The sequence below is a fragment of the Arachis stenosperma genome, chromosome 9 (genome assembly GCF_014773155.1).
Source record: "Arachis stenosperma cultivar V10309 chromosome 9, arast.V10309.gnm1.PFL2, whole genome shotgun sequence".
Taxonomy (NCBI): Eukaryota; Viridiplantae; Streptophyta; class Magnoliopsida; order Fabales; family Fabaceae; genus Arachis; species Arachis stenosperma.
This window is the reverse complement of record NC_080385.1, coordinates 12,209,137-12,230,792: the sequence shown is the minus strand read 5'-3', so window position 1 is coordinate 12,230,792 and position 21,656 is coordinate 12,209,137. Positions and strand designations below refer to the sequence as shown.

At 36.0% G+C, this 21,656-nt stretch overlaps 1 long non-coding RNA gene across 2 annotated transcripts; it reads right to left on the bottom strand.

The window, feature by feature from the left end:
- Positions 1-4,066: 4,066 nt before the first annotated feature.
- On the bottom strand, positions 4,067-20,071 carry LOC130947873 (uncharacterized). Of its 2 annotated transcripts, none has more exons than XR_009072839.1 (5): positions 19,481-20,071; positions 6,715-9,910; positions 6,518-6,631; positions 6,297-6,424; positions 4,067-4,748 (listed from the first exon to the last, which is right to left on the bottom strand). It is a non-coding gene; the product is annotated as an uncharacterized LOC130947873 (long non-coding RNA). The 2 variants fall into 2 exon arrangements; XR_009072840.1 differs by having other exon boundaries at positions 6,715-8,739; positions 19,481-20,069.
- Positions 20,072-21,656: the final 1,585 nt, after the last annotated feature.

Sequence of the window (21,656 nt, the reverse complement as noted above, 5' to 3'; positions counted from 1 at the left end):
TTTCCGCCGTCAACAGCGGCGGCGAGGAGCTCCGGCAACGCAGCAGCCGCGCGGGCAGGACGACGGCGAGCCCAGCAACGCGGCGGCGACGGCAGCTCCGCGACAGTTTCCCTCGCGCGTTCTCTCTTCGCGCTTCCAGTGGCGGTGGCAAAGACGGGTTCGGCGGCGGAGACCCGACGAAGCTGGCGGCGACGGGCTTCCCCTCGGCGACAGCAGCAAGTTCGATAGTGATGCGGACTCCAACGGCAACGACGAACCCAGCTTCGACGGCGGCAGCTTCCTCGCGAGCTCCCTCTCTCTCTCTCCTCGCGTTCGCCTCTTTCTCTCTCCTCCCTTGGTGACGACAACAGCGACTGGCAGTGGGCTGGAGAAGGCTGGGTGGTGACGCAACGGGGTATGAACGGCGGCGAGCCCAAGGCCGGTGATGGCGATGTAGCTCCTCCCTCTACTCTTCTCCCTCACCGATCTCTCTTCCCCTCTGCTCTCCCGTTCCCTCTTTCCCCCTTTCTTTCTTTTTTTCATTTCTTTCTTGGTTAGTGGCTGAGGTTTGGCTGAAGGGTTTGGGGGGTGTGGCGGTGGTGGCTAAGGGTTAGGGTGATATTTTGGGGATTTAGGGTTTTGGTAAAAATTAGGTATAAGGATAATTTGGTAATTTTAATAAAATTAGAGCATAAGATATTAATATTGAAAAACTAATTTAATCTCTAAAGTTACTTTAAAATATTATTTGTAGTATAAAAATACTAATTGATTTTCAATAAATTACTCTAATTGAAAATTCATGATAATATAATTTTTTTCTTTATCTTTAACTTAAAGTATTAAATGATATAAATTAAATTATCTAAAATCAAATCTTATAAAATTCTTATTATTTCATAACCACTAATTTTATAATTTAAATATAGAAAATAATTCAATAATTATAAAATTAGACAAAATTCTAATTTAAATAGCCAAACTCCATTATTTTCAAATCTCTAAAACTTTAAATCATAAATAGGAAAATAATCCTTAGGAATAGAGTTTAGATAAAAATCTTAATTTATTTTAAATCCAATTAATTGCCTTTAACTATTTTTCAATAAAAATAATTTTTGAAATAAAAACTATAAATAAACATATATAATTTGAGATTAGTTCAAAATAGAACTTTTCAAAAGTCTTGGGTCTTACATCCTACCCACCTTATAAAAATTTTCGTCCTCGAAAATTGATACAAAATGAAAGAGATTTTCATATTACTTTACTCTTGAACTTATTCAAAGAAATGGCAACAAGTCCTCATATATATATATATATATATATATATATACACACACAAATAGTTTCAAATACCAGGATTTTTATCTGGCATAAAAGTATAAAAGATATAAGTATGATGTGAAACAGAAGTTACAAGACAGGCTTGATGTACAAGAAGATATGTTTCAAACATGTGATGGTAGAGCAATGCGGCAAAAGGTTATAACACAAGCTGGGGTTAAAATGATGTGTTTAACGTCCACATACTGATTTTATATCAACTTTAGAGATTCAATTATTCAAACTTTAACATAATTTATTTCCACCATTCTTAACCGTACTTCATTGAGCAACTTATCCGAAGGTTCTCAACTCTGTTAAACACTTTGCAATCCTTACTATCCTTACTACTAGTTATAAGTCCCACATCAACAAAACTCGTTCACGTAAAACAAGGTTTCACAACTCCCTGTGATGTCGTACACTTGTGAGTTTCACCTTTTGCATTCACCAAACGTGTCCTAAAGGACTAATGTGTCGTTTACTAAGTCTAATGGTCGCACAAAATGCCAAAACTAATCTCGAGTATACTCAGAAGGATAGTAGACCATAGAAAAGGAAGAAAAACGACAAGGACCGTGTTCGCGAGAATTTGAAAGAATTGCTGAAATCACAAGTAGACAAGGATGAACAAGTAATAAAGAGTGCTAGAAAGAGAATCAACTAATATCTTTAAGGTAACTCTTGAATCGAAGGAATTTGATAAGACTAATAAGATGAAAAACAATGCAGTATTTTGAAACGAATTCAAGCTGAGACAAGTAAACATGAGGTTTGCAGAAGAAGTATATCAAAACTAAAGACAAAGTTTATAGAACTCAAGAGTATGGTTAAAAATATTTTCAAATGCATTGTTCGCAAAGAATGGAAACTTAAGGAGAAATCATTTCATGTTCTAAAGAGAAAATGGGTAACAAACATCCTTCAAAAGAGTAATAAAAATGTAAATGTGGCATTATTTCAATATAAATTCAAGTGGAAATAGATTACACAAACTTTGTAAATGGAAAGATTAATTTGGCTAAGAGCAAAATTGTATTTTCTCTTCTTTTTTAAGCATGTATGAAAACTATAATCTTGTTGGAAGAAAATCTGAGATAAAGTTTTTACTCATAAAAGAAAAGATGATGCATTACAGTCAAACAGGTTTAAATCACATAGAAATTTTCAGAGTATAACGTAAAGGAGTGTAAGTTAAATTGAAAGCGATTTTATTAAAACTTCAATAGATGTATTGCTCCAAAACAAATTCAAATCACACCAAAAAGAGGCACTGCCCAAGTAAAGCAATTCTAGTCAGGGACAACTTTGCATAAAAATAAATTGAAACTTATTTAAAAAGGTTTAAAACAAAACTTCAATAATATACTTAAAGTCACAACTTTTTAAGGATGTTCAATAATTTTATTATGTGCTAAAAAGGAAACTAACTCATTTTAAGAAAGAGACTTAAATTAAAGGATTTCAATTAGGATTCATAAAGCATGTCACTCATAGAAACAAAAAGCTTAAGAAGAAACTTAACAACTTAAAAAGTTGATTCAAAACTTAAATTTCTTCAAAAGAATTCAAAACCTTTTCAAAAATGGTTCAAAACAAAATTCTGAAAGTATATTTGAAATAACCACCTCGCAAGTATCATTTAAGAAGATCACGATGTGCTTAAAATGAAATCAACCCATGGAAGAAAGGACCTTTAAATTAAGGGAATTCAAACAAGAACTCACTGGGTATGGATTATCAAATGAGTTTCCAATTGGTCTAAAGGAATACAAAACGCGCCAGGAAGACAACTCAATCAATAGAAAATTCTCAAGAAAGAACCTTTGACTAAAGAAAGACAAATAAAAGGACAAATGGTGCATTAGATGGAAACGAATTAAAGTTGACTCGGATGAGAATGAGATTCACAAGAAATGGAAAACTAAGACTAATGGTGACGTTAAAAAAAATTAAAAGAGTAGTTAAAAACAGAATTAAATATGACATCCACAGAAATAAAAAGTTTAAGAAAGAAATTGGTCCATTCATGAGAATAAAGACATGAGTCCAACATTTTTTTTGTAAGAACAACAATTGCATAAATAATATAGTATGCTAAACCAAATTCGAATAAAAATAAATTAGGTGAAGCTTACCAAACAAACCAACTGGAAAGAGACAAAAACCTTTCTTTGAAAAAATATCTAAATATATAGTCAAATCAGGATATTCGTAAAAATTGTAATAAAATTGTTAAAAAATCAAATTGTATTTAAAGTATATATACATTTCCATAAATCAGTGAAGAAACAGGCGAGGTATTGGAAACAACTAGTTTTAAACTGTATAAGAAACTTTCAACGTTTATATAAAGAAGTACATATCAAATTAAAAGCGGTTGTATATTTCAAATCAAAAACGGTTTTGTTAAGATTTAAAGAATGGCTGTAATTATTATCAAATAAGAGGAAAACTAAATTACAATTTATTTACAAAGGACTCGAAATATGAACTTAAAAAGGTGTCCTGCATCAAAACAGATTCAAATGTATATAAAAAAAATACATGATTCAAAAAGAAGTGCCTAAATAAAGAAGGTAAATACACCAAGGGTTTTAAACAGGCATATGCAGTTAGGATCAAACAAAAGCGTACGTGAACAAGAGAGTAGGATTGAAAGATAATCTGTTCACTTTCCAAGAAAAGTATCGCAGACAAGAACCTTAGAGCATACCAAGTAGGAATAAGATACGTGATATTCGCAGAGTTCAAGACACCTAACCGAGTAACCTCAAGATTTAACTCTTAACGTTCCCAAAACCCGCGATTCGCATTATTTATGACTCGCATATTGTCCATGATAACCCATTAATGCTTACATATACATAATTCACTAGTGTTAAGCTGGCCAAACTTAATACCAAGAATTATGCAATGCAAGATTAATGGTATTTATCAAAAGACTGTCATGTACTTAAAACTCTATTCTCGTTATCCAAACAAGACCTACTACATGACTGACTCTCAGAGTATGCAATTGAAGCATAATCGGTCCATTCCTCAGGCTCTACAGAAAAGACCGCTCTGATACCATAATGTAACACCCTCACTATCAGAACTCACGCTTCCGGCTGCGCCACTCTGATAGGAAGAAGTATTACGACTACTTTACATACGAAATACTAAAATAGGAGCCTGTGGCCTGACACTGTATCGCTGATTTCTTCAAAAGAACCAAAAAAAATACACACTTTATCTTAAGAAAAATACAAACAGGCATAGATTCATATACAAGACTCTTTACATAATAACTCATAATATAATATACATATAAAACATACAATTCCTATCCCTCTTACACACTTGTAATAACAAAGACGAGGGGAGAAAACATCTAATTAATACAACATCTTATAAACCAGACGCAGTATAACTCTTCTTAATGCTTCTTCATCCGGTTCCTGAAAAGTTAAAGCTGTAGGGGGTGAGAACCTAACCACACGGTCTCACCACGCAGTTTCAAAGTTGTCATAAGAAGATATTTAATAAGAAAACTGTTTTCAAACTCAGTGATTATCATTGCCTTATGAATCTTTTAAAAACCAGTAGGTAATCGTTCAAAACCTTTTCAAAGAAACGTTTAATCTATCAAAAATCCAAAACCTTTGCTTTCTTATATGAAAAATCTCAATCAGAAACCAACCACGCAATCAAACAACACAATCATTAATTTAGCACCAAAGTTCATTCTCAAATGTAGCACGCCAAGACAAACACAGGCAAGACAGACAAGGAAAGCACAAGTAGGTAGCAGTTACAGCAAATAGTCCAAGTAGCAGTTAAGAACAGTTTAGCAATTAGGCAAACCAAAACAAGTTCAAACCCAAGCAAAGCATACAAATGCATATGATGCATGCCTGTCCTATGGCTGATGAGGCTCATCTGTCGGTTATCCAGCCAACCCGACAAGTCTGAATTGTCCTTAGACGTCCCCCGACGTGCATCCCCAAGAGTCTATGTATAGTTTTTTCTCAAATAATCAATATTGCTCAATGGGGGTAACATTCCCGGGAATTTATATAGTGCCCGGTCACACTTACGTCGTAGGGTCAACAGAGTATCGAGTTTTCAACCTGGTACACATGGTGGCAAGCCACGACACTTAATCCAGGGAACCTCGTATCTCAGATATTTCAAATTCATAAGCCACATAAATAATTCATTCATCATTCATCAATATCTAAATCATTCTCAATATCATCATCATTCGTCAATCCATATCCCATTTCCAAATTCATTCAAAAATCATATTTCAAATCAATCATTATCATCCTTCTTTCCGTTAATCGACACTCTCTATTCAAAACATAATTCTTTCTTTTCTAAATAAATCAGTCCAAAACAAATAACGTTTAAGAACTAAATCTTTTTAAACAATTACTTCAAACAAAACTTCCAATTTTATAAAATTTTGGCAGCATCTCCTCTAAAATTCGGATTCTGCCACCCTGTTCGGATCCCAACCAAACCAAACCAAACACCTACCAAACACCTGTTAATCAGTCAAATCACTTCCAGCAACCATTATCAAAACAACAGTACAAAACCTAAGGAAATTACAAAATCCAGAATTCAATCAACAAATCCTATGAATCATAATTTAAACCGACTTCAACCAACAGATCAATCAATAGTTAAGAATTCTCGGTTTTCTCAAACAGTTTCAAACCAAACCATTCCCTCAAACACTTTTTGAATTATTTTCCAAAATAGCAAATCATTCTCAATAAATAACCCGTTTTCAAATATCAAGTCTTTTCCAAGTTTATTTTAAAATCAAATTCCAATATCAAATCGGGTTTAATATCAAATCAAACTAATGAACTCATTCAACCGAAATAACTCAATTCAATTCATAAGACTCACGAAATCACAAGAAAGTATTTTACGCGTTAATATCGATTTATAACAACCCTGTAATGTAAAATAGATTTAAGAAAAACCCCTACCTCAACTAGTTGAATTCACACAGGTTAAACATAGTAACTCCCTTCCCTTTCTGTTTTATGGCAGCAGCAGTGATTCCAATGTGACCGAACCGGTGGCAGCAGCACCCATTTTAATTTTTCAAACAGACCTTAGCAGAATTAAAACAGAGACATATGCGGTCATAATTCAAAGATCATAGCAGAGGAATAAAATGGCAGCAAAGCAGGAATAGAGGAGTTACATATTCAGTGGAAAAGGGCAGTTCTAATTCGAAGACAAGAACAGAGGAGGCTGTGGTGGATCCTTCTGGTGGCAGCTTGGACGGCGACAGAGAAACTCGTGGTGACCGTATAACCTAGCACAGACAACCTCAGCGACAATTCTCACGGTAGAGGTAAACTTAACGAATAAAGAAGCTGAAGCAGGGTTAGGGCTTACCAACAGACACAGGCTTGGAAGGCAGTTTCCGTCGTCAACAGCGGCGGCGAGGAGCTCCGGCAACGCAGCAGCCGCGCGGGCAGGACGACGGCGAGCCCAGCAACGCGGCGGCGACGGCAGCTCTGCGACAGTTTCCCTCGCGCGTTCTCTCTTCGCGCTTCCAGTGGCGGTGGCAAAGACGGGCTCGGCGGCGGGGACCCGACGAAGCTGGCGGCGACGGGCTTCCCCTCGGTGACAGCAGCAAGTTCGATAGTGATGCGGACTCTAACGGCAACGACGAACCCAGCTTCGAAGGCGGCAGCTTCCTCGCGAGCTCCCTCTCTCTCTCTCTCCTCGCGTTCGCCTTTTTCTCTCTCCTCCCTTGGTGAAGACAACAGCGACTGGCGGTGGGCTGGAGACGGCTGGGTGGTGACGCAACGGGGTATGAACGGCGGCGAGCCCAAGGCCGGTGATGGCGATGTAGCTCCTCCCTCTACTCTTCTCCCTCACCGATCTCTCTTCCCCTCTGCTCTCCCGTTCCCTCTTTCCCCCTTTCTTTCTTTTTTTTTTCATTTCTTTCTTGGTTAGTGGCTGAAGTTTGGCTGAAGGGTTTGGGGGGTGTGGCGGTGGTGGCTAAGGGTTAGGGTAGAATTAGGATTAGCGTGATATTTTGGGGATTTAGGGTTTTGGTAAAAATTAGGTATAAGGATAATTTGATAATTTTAATAAAATTAGAGCATAAGATATTAATATTGAAAAACTAATTTAATCTCTAAAGTTACTTTAAAATATTATTTGTAGTATAAAAATACTAATTGATTTTCAATAAATTACTCTAATTGAAAATTCATGATAATATAATTATTTTTTCTTTATCTTTAACTTAAAGTATTAAATGATATAAATTAAATTATCTAAAATCAAATCTTATAAAATTCTTATTATTTCATAACCACTAATTTTATAATTTAAATATAGAAAATAATTCAATAATTATAAAATTAGACAAAATTCTAATTTAAATAGCCAAACTCCATTATTTTCAAATCTCTAAAACTTTAAATCATAAATAGGAAAATAATCCTTAGGAATAGAGTTTAGATAAAAATCTTAATTTATTTTAAATCCAATTAATTGCCTTTAACTATTTTTCAATAAAAATAATTTTTGAAATAAAAACTATAAATAAACATATATAATTTGAGATTAGTTCAAAATAGAACTTTTCAAAAGTCTTGGGTCTTACAATCCTCAATGAGCTGAATAAGCGCTTGGATCAGAGAAAGGGCTCTTGGACAGACGAGTTAGCCTCTGTCCTGTGGCCTTACAGAACAACCCCACAATCTTCTACCAGGGAGACGCCCTTCCGGTTTACTTATGGCGTCGATGTAGTGATTCCTGTAGGAATTGGAAAACCGAGCTCAAGGTTACTCCTCGATGGAAGCGATAAGGCAATTGAGAAAGACCTGATAGATGAACCTGGGAGTGCCTCACTTGTCAAAAGCGGCACTAAAGCAAAGTTTGGCATTGCGTTACAATCGGAAGGTGCAAGCCAAGAGGTTCGAAGAGGGTGACTTGGTACTACGACGCAACAACATCGGTCCACCGATCCTGGAGAATGCAAGCTCTCCCCTAACTGGGAAAGGCCCTACAGGGAAAAGTAAGTCCACAGAAAGAGAGCCTACAAGTTTGAGCAGTTAGACAGGAAGGAGGTCCCGAGGACTTGGAATGCAACAAACCTTAGGAGATTTTACTCCTAAAGGCTTAACAACCTCCCGTCCAAACCAGTTGTCCCTTTTTTATCTCTTACTTTCATTTACCATAATTTACTTTGTCTCATCAAATCACTTGTCTCATTATATATTATTAAAGAAGGGGTACTCTTTTCCCTTGTCATCAGAGTAGGACGTCGGCAAGGGGTTTTAACGAGGCCCATTGTTAAAAAGTGATTACGTGTTGATTTTGAAATTTATTTTTTCTTTTATTTATTCATTCATTATTACCAAGTTATAAGCATGTTTTCCCAAGAATGATCACCCCAGGAACCTGAAAGCAACGATATATAGATATCCATCAAGTTATAGCTTAACGTTCAAACAAGGAGGAAACATAGCGATAAAGCGACCAAAATAACACAAAGATTCTACTTATAAGAGTCGAAATCGTTAAAGCAGTAGCTCAAAAGGGCATCATGTCATCCCAACAACCAAAAAAGAAACATTGTTCAATTACATGCAAGGGGTATCACATCAGCCCAATAACAAAAAGAGTTCAAAAAGAGTACAAAGGATTACAAGTGATAAAACACTTCACTTCTTCGGGATGTTGACAACCTTTCCATCTTGAATCATTTTGATGGCACTGATAGCCAAAGTGTCGAAGTCGAGAACGAGGAGAGAGACCTAAGCCTTGATCGCCTCCTCGGTAGCGGTGATAGCCTCCCTAACGTCCTTAAGGATCTCCTTATTCTTCTTTTTCATGGTAGCGGCCTGTCGAGCGGAGTCTGCTGACTTCACGACCTCTTCCAGCTTTTTCTCCAGCTCTTTCACTTTATTCTCTGCTATGACAGCCCAGCCTTGGGCTTCATTGAGCTGTTTGGAGAGAGTGAGGTCTCGTTCCACAAGGTGGTTGATCTCCTCGGCAGCTTCCTTCGCCTTTTTCTCCTTTTCGGCAAGCCGGGTCTTCAGGGACTCCCCCTCAGCCTTCAGGTTAGCGATATCCCTCTGGACAGCCCTATGTTTCCCTTCCAAAACCTAGCCCTGGGCCAACACGAGTTCCACCTTTCTGGCAATGGCGGCTTTCCAGAGGAGGCTTTGGTATGTCCACCTCACTTGGGTAGCCAGGTCTTCTTCCTAGAAGAATTTCTCAGTGCTCGGGAGGAGTTAAGAGTTGATGAATAATCCCACATCGAAGTTTTTCTCCATCACTGTGAGAACTTGTTCCAAGCCGATGTCATTCTTCTTCTTCTTGTGATTGGGGATGACGATCACCTCCGCTTTGGGCTCAACCCCGATCTCTTTACCCCGATCAGCTTCCCCAGCAACAGTGTCACTGGGAGTTATCTGGGTCAGAGACTGCAACGGAGCTTCACCCTCATCGGCTGGTAGAACCTTGGGCTCAACGATAGGGGTTGCCAAGCTGTCATCATTACTATCATCTCCCAGGAAGATATGAGTCATCAAACGACTCAAAGTAGTGTGCCCAACACCCATCCTAACTACAAGAGAAGCAAAAAGCAAAGTTAGGAAGTCGAAGGGAAAACAACATATAAAATCGGAAGCAAAACAATATTGCACAAGTTGGAAAAACATAACCGATGTGGAAAGGATCTTACTTACACAATCGTGACTAGATTCTCGATCGCCCATTAAGATATGGGGATTAAGATTTTTACAACCAAAAATTGCCAGTAAAACATCAGCGACCTAATAGTTCTGTCGACCTAATCCATCATAGGTTATCTTTATTGCGTAATTGAAGCCGGCACCGAAACTCCAGTAGGTCGGTATTCGTCTTTCTCCTTCGAACGTGAGCTAAAAAGGTGGCGGCCACGATCTGGTCTCATCTTGAAGAAGGTTTCTTTGAAACCATGGAAAGAATCCTCAAAGAGACCGAAGATTCGTCGGTTTTGCACAGCTCGGAAGGAAATGTACAGTTTTTTATGCTTTCCTTCCCGGAAGGGTTTGTAAGCAAGAAGAAGAAGATGAAAACTTCAACGGAGGTCGGGAGCTCCAGATACTAGCATACTATCTCAAACCACCGGATGGTAGCTCAACTGTTAGGGTGAGGTTGTGACGGAGAAACATCGCATCGATTCAGGAGAGCCATGATAAAAGGAAATAAGGGAAGTCGAACGCCCAACATGGTGAACATGGGCTTGTACACCCACAACTAGTCGGGAACCTGGGGAGACGATAGATTCAGTTGGCAGATGCGCTCTCGGGCACCCGGCACGAAGACGTCATAGTTTGCCTCCTCGGGACCACCCCCACGTAACATTCCCGAATTTCGGAACTCTTGTAAATCTTCCTGGGTCATCCTAGAGGATGTGCTTGTCACATCAGAAGTAACCCAAGCGTAATAATTTATAGGAAGTTGTTGTGCCATACCTACAGTGGAGACACCACCTAACTCAAAATGGGTAGTCAAAAGCTCGGTGAAAGTTAAAAGTAAACTATATTCCATGTTATCACTATCCTATGCTATATCACGTTATTACAGGTCTAAATTCAGGAAAGAAACACCTACGATACCGCCTAAGAGCTAGCTAATAATCACAGGTTCAGTTCAAGCAAGCAGTCAAAAAATGCAATAAATAACAACAAAGGAAGCATCAAAAAGAGAAAAATAAGCATAAAAAGATCTAGTTACTAGTATTCAAGGAAGAAAAAGGGTGAAATGAAAGATTGTAGCAGCCCTAAGATCCATGAGTGACCCAAGAATAGAAGTAGAAAATCACGGATGAGGACGAAGGAGAAATGGCAGTGGTAGGGGTATCAGTTATGAGGAGAATGGGAAATGCAAAGGGATATGATTAAAGGTATGGTAACTGTCGAGGGAGGAGCACGAAAAGGCAAGGGTAAAATAGACTTTTTTTCTGCTTTCAAATCAATCATAAAAGGCATTATATGACCCAGGCACGAAAAGCAAAACGACGCCCCAAGTAACAGTTGAGGACAACTCACACGTACTAGAGGCGGGAACCCCGCAAACGAAGTCACGAGTAGGAAAGACAGGTGCATGAGAAGACACGAGTAAGACGAACGCACCAACCACGATTCTCATGACTTGCCGCATTGGGAGCACTGTTCTGGCCCAACCCAATAAGGGCCGGGGGTCCATTCTGTGAACTACTGACTCGACGGGTCCTCGACCTGTACGAGACAAAGTGACCCATGCATCACATCAACCCATGGAAAAGGCCTGGACAGTTGGCAGCAGCTTCCAAACAAATGGGTCCAAGCATGCAAAAGGATCCACCTGAGTACAATGTATAAAAAGGGAGGGACTTACCCCTCCCATGGTACGTCATCTTTTACCCTAATTAGCCGCCTCATCGTACGAACACTTACTTTGGCATCAGAGTATTCTTATAGGTGGCCCCACCCACTGACCTACCGACGATCGTGGCCACACTTCTCCTCGCAAAGCTCGTGCCCAGATCTAGATACCTCACACTCCTAGTTGCTCTCGACAAACCGCCCGACCGACATCTCATGCCAGTGAGCAACCGAACACATTCTAATGTTAAATTTAACATGGGTGTTTCTGTGAAAATTGGTAAAGCTAATTTTAGAAAATAAATAAATAAATAATAACTAAATAAAATGAAAAGTAATAAACAACCCTAATTTATAACCTTAGGATTTTAATGGTTGAAAAAGAGAAGAATTATATACCTCAAATTGACGGATGGTTCATATTGAAGATACTCACTTATAAATTGAGCTTTTCTTTAATTCATTTCAATCAAGTCATTCAGATAGAATAACACAATATTTTTTTGAGTAGTTTTCTCCTATATATAAAAAGAGAAGTGTGTTCTCCTTTTGTTAAGAGAGAGTGTTATTGTAATCTCCTTATGATAGAGAGAAGTTGTAATTCTCAAAGAAAGTTATTCAATTATTTTCATATTTTATACAAATTTATAATTTTTTTATCTCTATATTTTGCTGTGTCATTTGTCTGGTACCTAACAGTGGTATCAGAGCCAAAGGTTACTAATTAATATTTTTTTCATTGCGAGTTACCGTCTAAAAAAATGGCAGCAAAGTATGAAATTCTAAAATTCAGTGGGAGTAATTTTCCATATGAAAATTGAAGATAAAAGCCATTATGAGAAAAGACAATTGCTTTACAGCAATTAAAGGTAGTCACACTAGAATTACAGATGAAAATGGAAGGAGATGGACAACAATGTTGTTGCAAACTTACACTTGGCACTAGCTGACTCAATTTTATCAAGTGTAGCAGAGAAAAAGGTAGCAAAGGAAATTTGGGATGCTCTCACCAAATTATATGAAGTTAAGTCACTTTACAACAAGATATTCTTGAAGAGAAGACTTTATACTCTTCGAATGAGTGAGTCCACGTTGGCAACGGATCACATCAACAATCTAAATACGCTATTTTCCCAACTCTCATCGTTGGAATATACCATAGCAGAAAATGAACGTGCAGAGTTCTTACTTCAAAGTCTGCCAGATTCATACGATCAGCTTATCATTAACTTAACTAATAATATTTTGACTGATTATCTTTCTTTTGATGACATGGCTGCTGCGGTTCTTGAAGAAGAATCTAGGCGCAAGAATAAGGAAGATAGATTAGAGAACTCAAAACAAGCAGAGGCTTTGTTGATGACAAGAGGAAGATCAATGGAGCGTGGTTCCAGTGGGAGTCAAAGTAGACCAAAGTCACAAAGTAAGAAGCAGGTCAAATGCTACAATTGTAGTAAGAGAGGGCACTTCAAAGATTATTGGAATAAGAAGAGTATAGAGAAGGTTCCAGAAGGATCAAGTTCTCAAGGATGTGTTGCGAACACCTCTGATGATGGAGAAATCTTGTATGGCGAAGCAACAATTGGTTCTAAAGGCAGTAAACAGCTCACTGATGTTTATATTGTTGATTCAGGAGCAACCTGGCGCATGACTCCTAATTGCGATTGGTTTTGTACATATGAATCTGTCTTGGAAGAATCGGTGTTTATGGGAAACGATCATGCCTTAGAAATTGTTAGAATGGGTACTATCAAAATAAAAATGTTTGATGGTTCTATTCGTTCACTTCAAGAGGTAAGACACGTGAAAGGCTTGAAAAAGAATTTGTTGTCGATCGGGCAATTGGATGAACTTGGTTGTAAGACCCATATTGATGGTGGGATCTTGAAAGTTGTTAAAGGAGCTTTTGTGGCAATAAAAGCAGAAAAAATTGCAGCAAATCTATACATGCTTGTGGGAGATACTTTGCAAGAGGCAGAGGCATCAGTTGCTTCAATAAGCCAAGAAGAAATGACAATGATATGGCATTGTAAACTAGGCCACATGTCAGAATGAGGCTTGAAGATTCTTGTAAAATGTAATCTCATTTTCAGGCTCAAATCGGTAAACTTACCGTTTTGTAAGTACTGCGTTACAAGCAAACAACATAGATCGATGTTTGGTAGACAACTGCTCGGAGCAAGCACATATTGGAGTTGATTTATTCTGGTGTGTGGGAATCGCCGGAGATGTCCCTAGGAGGAGCAAAATATCTTGTATCATTCATTGATGATTACTCTAGGAGGCTACGGGTGTACCCGATCAAGAAGAAGTCAGACGTGTTTGCAATATTCAAAGAGTTCAAAGAAAAGTTAGAACTTGAATCTGGAAAGAAGATCAAGTGTTTAACGACAGATAATGGAGGCGAATATGTCGATGGTGATTTTCTAACATTTTGCAAGCAAGCATGTATTCAACGATAATTCACAGTTGCATATACACCTCAGCAAAATGGTGTAGCAGAGCGAATGAATAGGACTCTCCTAGAAAGAGCACGAGCTATGTTGCAAACTGTAGGTTTAGCTAAGTCTTTTTGGGTAGAAGCTGTTAAAACCGCCTGTTATGTAATAAATCGATCACCATCAACTACAATTGGGTTAAAGACACCAATGGAGATGTGGCAAGGTAAGAACAAAGCTAGACCCAAAGTCTAGAAAATGTATATTCTTGGGTTATGCTGACGGAGTTAAGGGGTATCGTATGTGGGATCCCATTACCCGCAAGGTAATTGTCAGTAGAGATGTGATATTTACAGAAGATGAATTGCAAAAAGAACAAGAAAATGACAGCACTATTAAAGAGATAACCACTGTTCAAATAGATGAAAAATGCAGAGAAGGTGATCTTTCTAAAGCAGAATCACAACACGAAGAACAAAAAGCAGAGGCCAATGACATAGAAGTTCGTCGATCCACTCGACAAAGAAGAACACCATCATGGCACTCTGATAAATCCCTATTTCATGGTTTATCTTGTGCACAATTGAGTAGTTTTTATCAAGTCCTTGCCCACTTATTCATATGATTTGCATGTTTTACAATTCCTTCTCAGAATTTGTTCTATGATTGAAAACATGCTTCTTTGGCTTTTATTTTCTTTTATTTAATCATCTCTTATTACCATTAGATGCCTTGATATGTGTGTTAAGTGATTTCAGGGATTACAGGGCAGAATGGCTTAGAGGATGGAAAGGAAGCACGCAAAAGTGGAAGGAATACAAGAAGTTGAAGGAACTGCAAAGCTGTCAGCCTGACCCTCTCACACTAAAACAATCATAACTTGAGCTACAAATATTTAAATGATGCGGTTCCACTTGCGTTGGAAAGTTAACGTTCGGGACTTCGATTTGATATATAATTTGGCATAGTGGTCGTACAGATAGGCGACGCGAACACGCGCTCCACGCGGACGCGTCGCATCTGCGAATCTCGTTCTACGCAAACGCGTGGATGACGCCTCCGTGTCACTTTGCCGCGACTTGTACAGACCAGATTTCACAATCAGCGATTTCTGGGCTGTTTCTGACCCAGTTTCAAGTCCAGAAAACACAGATTAAAGGCTGCAAAGTGGAGAAATGAAGGAGACACTTCAGATCAGATCATAATTCACTTTTCATAGTTTAGATGTAGCTTTTAGTGAGAGAGGTTCTCTCCTCTTTCTTAGGTTTTAGGATTAGGATTTCTTTAGTCATTAGGATTACTTCATCGTATCAGGTTCAATAATTTACGTTTCTCTTCTATTTTTATTTACTCCAATACTTTTGTTTGTGTTTGATTTATGTTGCCCAATTGGCTTATGAATATTGTCCATGTTGGATTTGACATCTTTGTTTAATATAAATTGAGGTATTTTAGACTTATATGTTATTGATGCTTGGGCTCTATCCAAATTATTTTCATTCAGGTAGATTTTATTCCCTTTTGACTTTGGTTGATTAATTGGTAACTCTTGAGTTGTCAAACTCAGCAGTGGTTGAAATTGGCAGATTCTAATTGATCTAGATCGCTCTAAGGCTAGTCTTCCTACAGGGATTGACTAGGACTTGAGAATCAAACTAATTAGTCCACTTGACTTTCCTTTGCTTTAGTAATGGTTAACTAAGTGGGATTAAAACCCAATTCTCATCACACCTGATAAAGATAACTAAGATAGGACTTCCAGTTTTCATACCTTGCCAAGAGTTTATTTTACAGTTATTTATTTATTTTACTTGTCATTCAACATACTTATTTCTTACTTTCAAAACCCCCAATTTACAAGACTCATAACCAATAATAAGAACATACCTCCTTGCAATTCCTTGAGAAGACGAACCGAGGTTTGAATACTTCGATTATCAATTTATTTAGGGGTTTGTAACTTGTGACAACTAAAACGTTTGCACGAAGGGATTTCCGTTGGTTTAGGATCTATATCTACAATGCGATTATTTTTATAAAATTCTTTACTAGCAAAAATCCTAACGTCACACTCAAATTATGTTTTGACAAACCATGATGCACATTGTCTTTTGATAGAAGATGGAGAGCTAACAACTTTTATGGAGGCTGTGCGCAATCCAGACGCTTCTATGTGGATGATAGTAATGCAAGAAGAAATTGAGGCATTACATAGGAACCATACCTGGAAACTTGTTGAACTTCCAGCAGGTTGGAAAGCCATTGGTAGTAAATGGGTTTACAAGATCAAACGAGATAGTAATGATTAGGTGGAATGATATCGTGCTAGATTGGTTGTCAAGGGATATGCTCAGAAAGAAGGTGTTCACTTCAATGAAATATTTTCTCCAGTGGTGAGACTAACTACTATTAAAGTAGTTTTGGCTATGTGTGATGTATTTGATTTACATATAGAGCAATTAGATGTAAAGACTGCATTTCTTCATGGAGAACTTGAAGAAGAGATATATATGCTCCAACCAGAAGGTTTTGAAGAACAGAAAAAGAAAACTTGATTTGTAGGTTAACTAAATCTTTGTACGGTCTAAAGCAGTCGCCAAGGTATTGGTACAAGAGATTTGATTCTTTCATTATTAGCTTTGGATACAACAGACTTAGTTCAGATCATTGTACCTATTACAAGAGGTTTGGTGATAATGATTTCATCATTCTGCTATTGTATGTGGATGACATGTTGGTGGTAGGTCCTAACAAAGATCAAATCCAAGAATTGAAGGCACAGTTGGCTAGGGAGTTTGATATGAAAGACTTGGGACTAGCAAACAAGATTTTACGGATGCAAATTCATCGAGACAAAAAAGATAGGAAGATTTGGCTATGCAAAAGAATTATTTGAAGAAGATCTTGCAACGCTTCAATATGCAAGAATGTAAGCCAATTTCAATCCCACTTCCTATGAATTTTAAATTATCCTCAAGTATGTGCCCTAATAATGAAGTAGAGAGGATGAAAATGTCTCGAGTGCTATATGCATCAACAGTGGGAAGCCTTATGTATGCCATGATTTGTACAAGGTCAGATATTGCTCAAGCACTTGCGGTGGTAAGTTGATTTATGGCAGACTCAGGTAAAGAGCATTGGAATGTTGTTAAGAGGATCTTGAGATACATCAAAGGGACCTCGAATGTTGCATTATGTTTTGGACGATCGGAATTCATTGTCAATAGATATGTCGACTCAGATTTTGCAGGTGATCTTGATAAACAAAAATCTACTACAGGCTATGTGTTTACACTTGCAAGAGGAGTTGTGAGCTGGCTATCTAAATTACAGAATGTTGTAGCTTTATCTACAACAGAAGCTGAATATATGACAGCTACACAAGCATGCAAGGAAGCTATTTGAATCCAAAGGTTGATAGAAGAACTCTGGCACAAACAACAGAAGATTTCTGTGTATTGTGACAGTCAGAGTGCTTTGCACATTACAAGGAATCGTGCTTTTCATTCAAGAACAAAACATATTGGAGTACAATATCACTTTGTTCGGGAAGTAGTAGAAGAAGGAAGTGTTGATATGCAGAAGATTCACACTAAAGATAACCTAGCAGATGCCATGACAAAACCAATCAACACAGAAAAGTTTGAATGGTGTAGATCCTCATACGGCCTATGGAATATATGAGCAACATGAATTTTAAAAATTTATCAAAGTTAGCTTTAAGTGGGAGATTGTGAAAATTAGTAAAGCTAATTTTAGAAAATAAATAAATAAATAAAAACTAAATAAAATGAAAGGTAATAAACAATCCTAGTTTATAACCTTAGGATTTTAATGGTTGAAAAAGAGAAGAATTATATACCTCTAATTAACGGATGGTTCATATTGAAGAGGCTCACTTATAAATTGAGCTTTTCTTTAATTCATTTGAATCAAGTCATTCAGATAGAATAACATAATATTTCTTTGAGTAGTTTTTTTCTATATATATAGAGAGAGGGAGAGAAATGTGTTCTCCTTTTGTCAAGAAAGAGTGTTATTATAATCTTCTTGTGATAGAAAAAAGTTATAATTCTAAAAAAAAGTTATTCAATTGTTTCTATATTTTATACAAATTTCTAATTTTTTCATCTCTATTTTTTGTTGTGTCATTTGTTTGGTACTTAACAGTTTCATGGAAAATGCCCTTATTGCAATGCAATATATACAAAAAATGGTGTATTCTAGAATGATCACGTTATGATAACTATAATGATTATAGTATATTTTAAAAAATATTATTAAAAATTAAAATAAGTAGCTTTTTTATTATTTAATAATATTTTTTAATTTAAAAAATAAAATATTATTGGAACATGTTCATACTAGAATCACGTTATAATATATGGTATTGCAAAATGTTTGGTCTAACTAATTAAAATGCGGACACAAAAGTGCTATGCTCCTACCATTCCTTGTGATGTAACCGTGAAACCATGCACTTTTTCCTTTGTTTGTTGCATAATCACATAACATAATAAACTTCACAATACATATAACCTATGCTTTTGTTTTTTTAACCTTTTTCATAAGCAAAACTCATGTGACTGACAAATTAAAACAAAATCCTGACATGAGCCTTATCCCTTATTAGCTCTTAGCTTTTGTTATTCAAAATTCCCCATTCTTCTTCCTTTGAAAAGGTTCCCACCACCACTGTCACATGGACCAACCACTATGTGTTGATGGTAATAAAATAGACCCTTTCATTATTATATTTAACAAAATTATATTCAATGATTCAATAATTTGAGGAACCCGAACCACTTTTTTTTTTTTTTCCATGGTGCCCAATAATGCAAAATGTCCCATTTGGGAGTGTGATATGTTTGAAGTGAAGACAAAGAACTTAACAGCTTAATTCAATCCTCATCTATGTGTGTCTCAGTTACTTATATTCTATATATTTGATTATTTGTCCTTTTGCATTTACGCACAAGAAGTATCAAAATTTATTATTTATTATTAGTTAGTCATCAATATTTAAATATATAAAATAAAATATATTATTAAAAAATTAATTATTTATATCCATAAATTTTAAAAATGTTGAATACCCATAAAAAAATTAATTTATCCATAAAAAATAAATTTCGTATGATAAAAATATCAAAATTTTAAATGTGTTAACTTTTTAATAAAATACATAAATTACTCCTACTCTTTATTTTGGACCTCAACTCCACGCCATATCTTCTTTTCCAAATTTCAACGTCTCTAAAGACTCCAAAAAAATAATACAAGACTTAAATATAAACCAAAATTAATTTAAATCTATTGTATGAATATTGGAATAAGAATGTAAATTACCTTTGCATGCGATGATTAGGGCCTCGGCTCGAAGTTTGCGTTTGTCAAAGCCTTTGTAAGAGGAGGAGAAGAAAGAGTTCTTGCTAGCGTGTCTCGTTGGAGATGGCAAACGCCGTTCAATGGAGCTGTGGCAATTTTTGTCATGGAAGGAGAGCTCCTCCAGCAAGGACAAGGGCTGAGGAGCAACAGTAATCGCTAAGGAAGTGGAAGATGAGGTTTGGGATCATATATAGGTGCGATCGTTAATGTTTATGGAACGAACCATGGAAACAACGGCGTCGAAGTCATCGTCATCCAAATCATCATCTTGCAAGTCCTTCCTTTTGAGCCAAACCTTAACACCAAGTCTCTCTGAGAGCTTACGAGAGAGCTAAAGAGGTGAGACTCGAGATCCGAGAACATAGCGGAGACGCTGACAACAACGAATCTTCGATGGCATTGGGGACAGAGGAAGAGGGAATTGTAGTGATTTCATTGGCGGCGGGCTGAGGGTGGGTTGGTGAGGGCGGCGGCGATGAAGTGGCAGGGGTGGTAATAGAGTGGTTGTTTCTAGAAGGCGAAAGAGCTAGAGACATTGGAATTTAGAGAGGAAGAGATAGTGTGGAGTTGAGGTTGAAGATAAATGATAGGGGTAATTTAGATATTTTATTAAAAAATTAATAAAAAATTAGGATTTTAATATTTTTGTGGTATGAAATCTATTTTTCATCAGCACAATCTTAGTTTTTTTTTTACAGATATTTTTGTCAGTGTTTACAAAATTTATGGATATAAATAGTTGTTTTTTCATTACTAAATTAAAAAAAATAAATTAAAAAAATTGAGTTAATAGATGAATAATAATAAAAAATAATAATAATAAATTCTGATAATTATATAGTATTTTTTTATGCATTATAATATTTTTAACCATATCAGTTCTAAATTTTTTTTTTTTGTTCTAATGAACAATCAGTATTTACATTCTGGTACTAAGAATTTTACTAATTAATATTGGTAAAAAAAAACTCACATAAATAAAACTATGAAAGAAATTAATTAGTGTTTACACTTATCTAAAAAATTTTCATGTTTATCTATATAACAATATTAGATCTCAGGAAAGAGCCAATAATAATGCATATTTTTTTCTCTTGTCAATCAACTAAATTTTCTAATGAATCTTAGGTCCAAAAGTATTTATACACCAAGTGTTTAGCTGAATAATAATGGGTCACTTATTAATTATTATTCAACTACTCAACCGTGCTATTGTTGGTATATGGCGATAATTTACATTGTATCACCAGCATTATCTTTAGGTAGCTAATATAGTATAATATATTAACACTTTAAGAAATTTGTGGCATGCTTAGCTTTGCCTATCAAAAGTCCTGAATATGCCATTGATTTTTCACATGTATTTACTTTTCAATCTTTGCATTAGAGTCGTATTACCTTATTATGTCTTTTGGCTTATTTTTTTGTCTTTGGCTTATTTGATGTAACTGATACCATACTCGTTATTTTTTCTCGGAAATTCTTTTATACAACCGTTAAGTACATTCAATCCTCTCTTTTTTATTTTATCTTTTTATTTTATTTTCTTCTTCTTGGTTTTTGTTAAATTTTTTAAAATATATGTTTATTTGTCTTTATATATCATGCATATTTGCTGGATTAAGAAAAACTAAAATTACAAAAAAATGTTAACTTACGGATAAATATAAAGAACTGACTATTAGTTAGTTATTAATAATTAATTTTTTTATAAATATTTTTTTAATTCTTATTTTTTGGAAGATTTAAGGTTTAGAGTTAGAATTTAGAATTTAAAATTTAAAATTTAGTGTTTAAAATTTAGAATAAAAAAATAATTTCAAAAGATTTGTTAATATATAGCTGAAATAAATTAACTTTCTAATTGAACTCTTGTTTTAAAGTATTGTACATGTTGTAGCACTCCTTGTTTTCTATGAAAAAAAAGTTATGATTCATAGAGTAGCTAGGCTTCATTTAAATTAGGTCTATATATTTCATTTAATAATAATTAAACTGTGAAACTGTATAAATTATTGTCAATGAGTTATAACTTATAACTCAAATGACAGTCTTTTCATCTTCATTTAAATGTCTCGGATTTAAGTACTGAATTAGTAAAAGTTCAACGAATTTTTAAAAAATTGTAATTTAGACC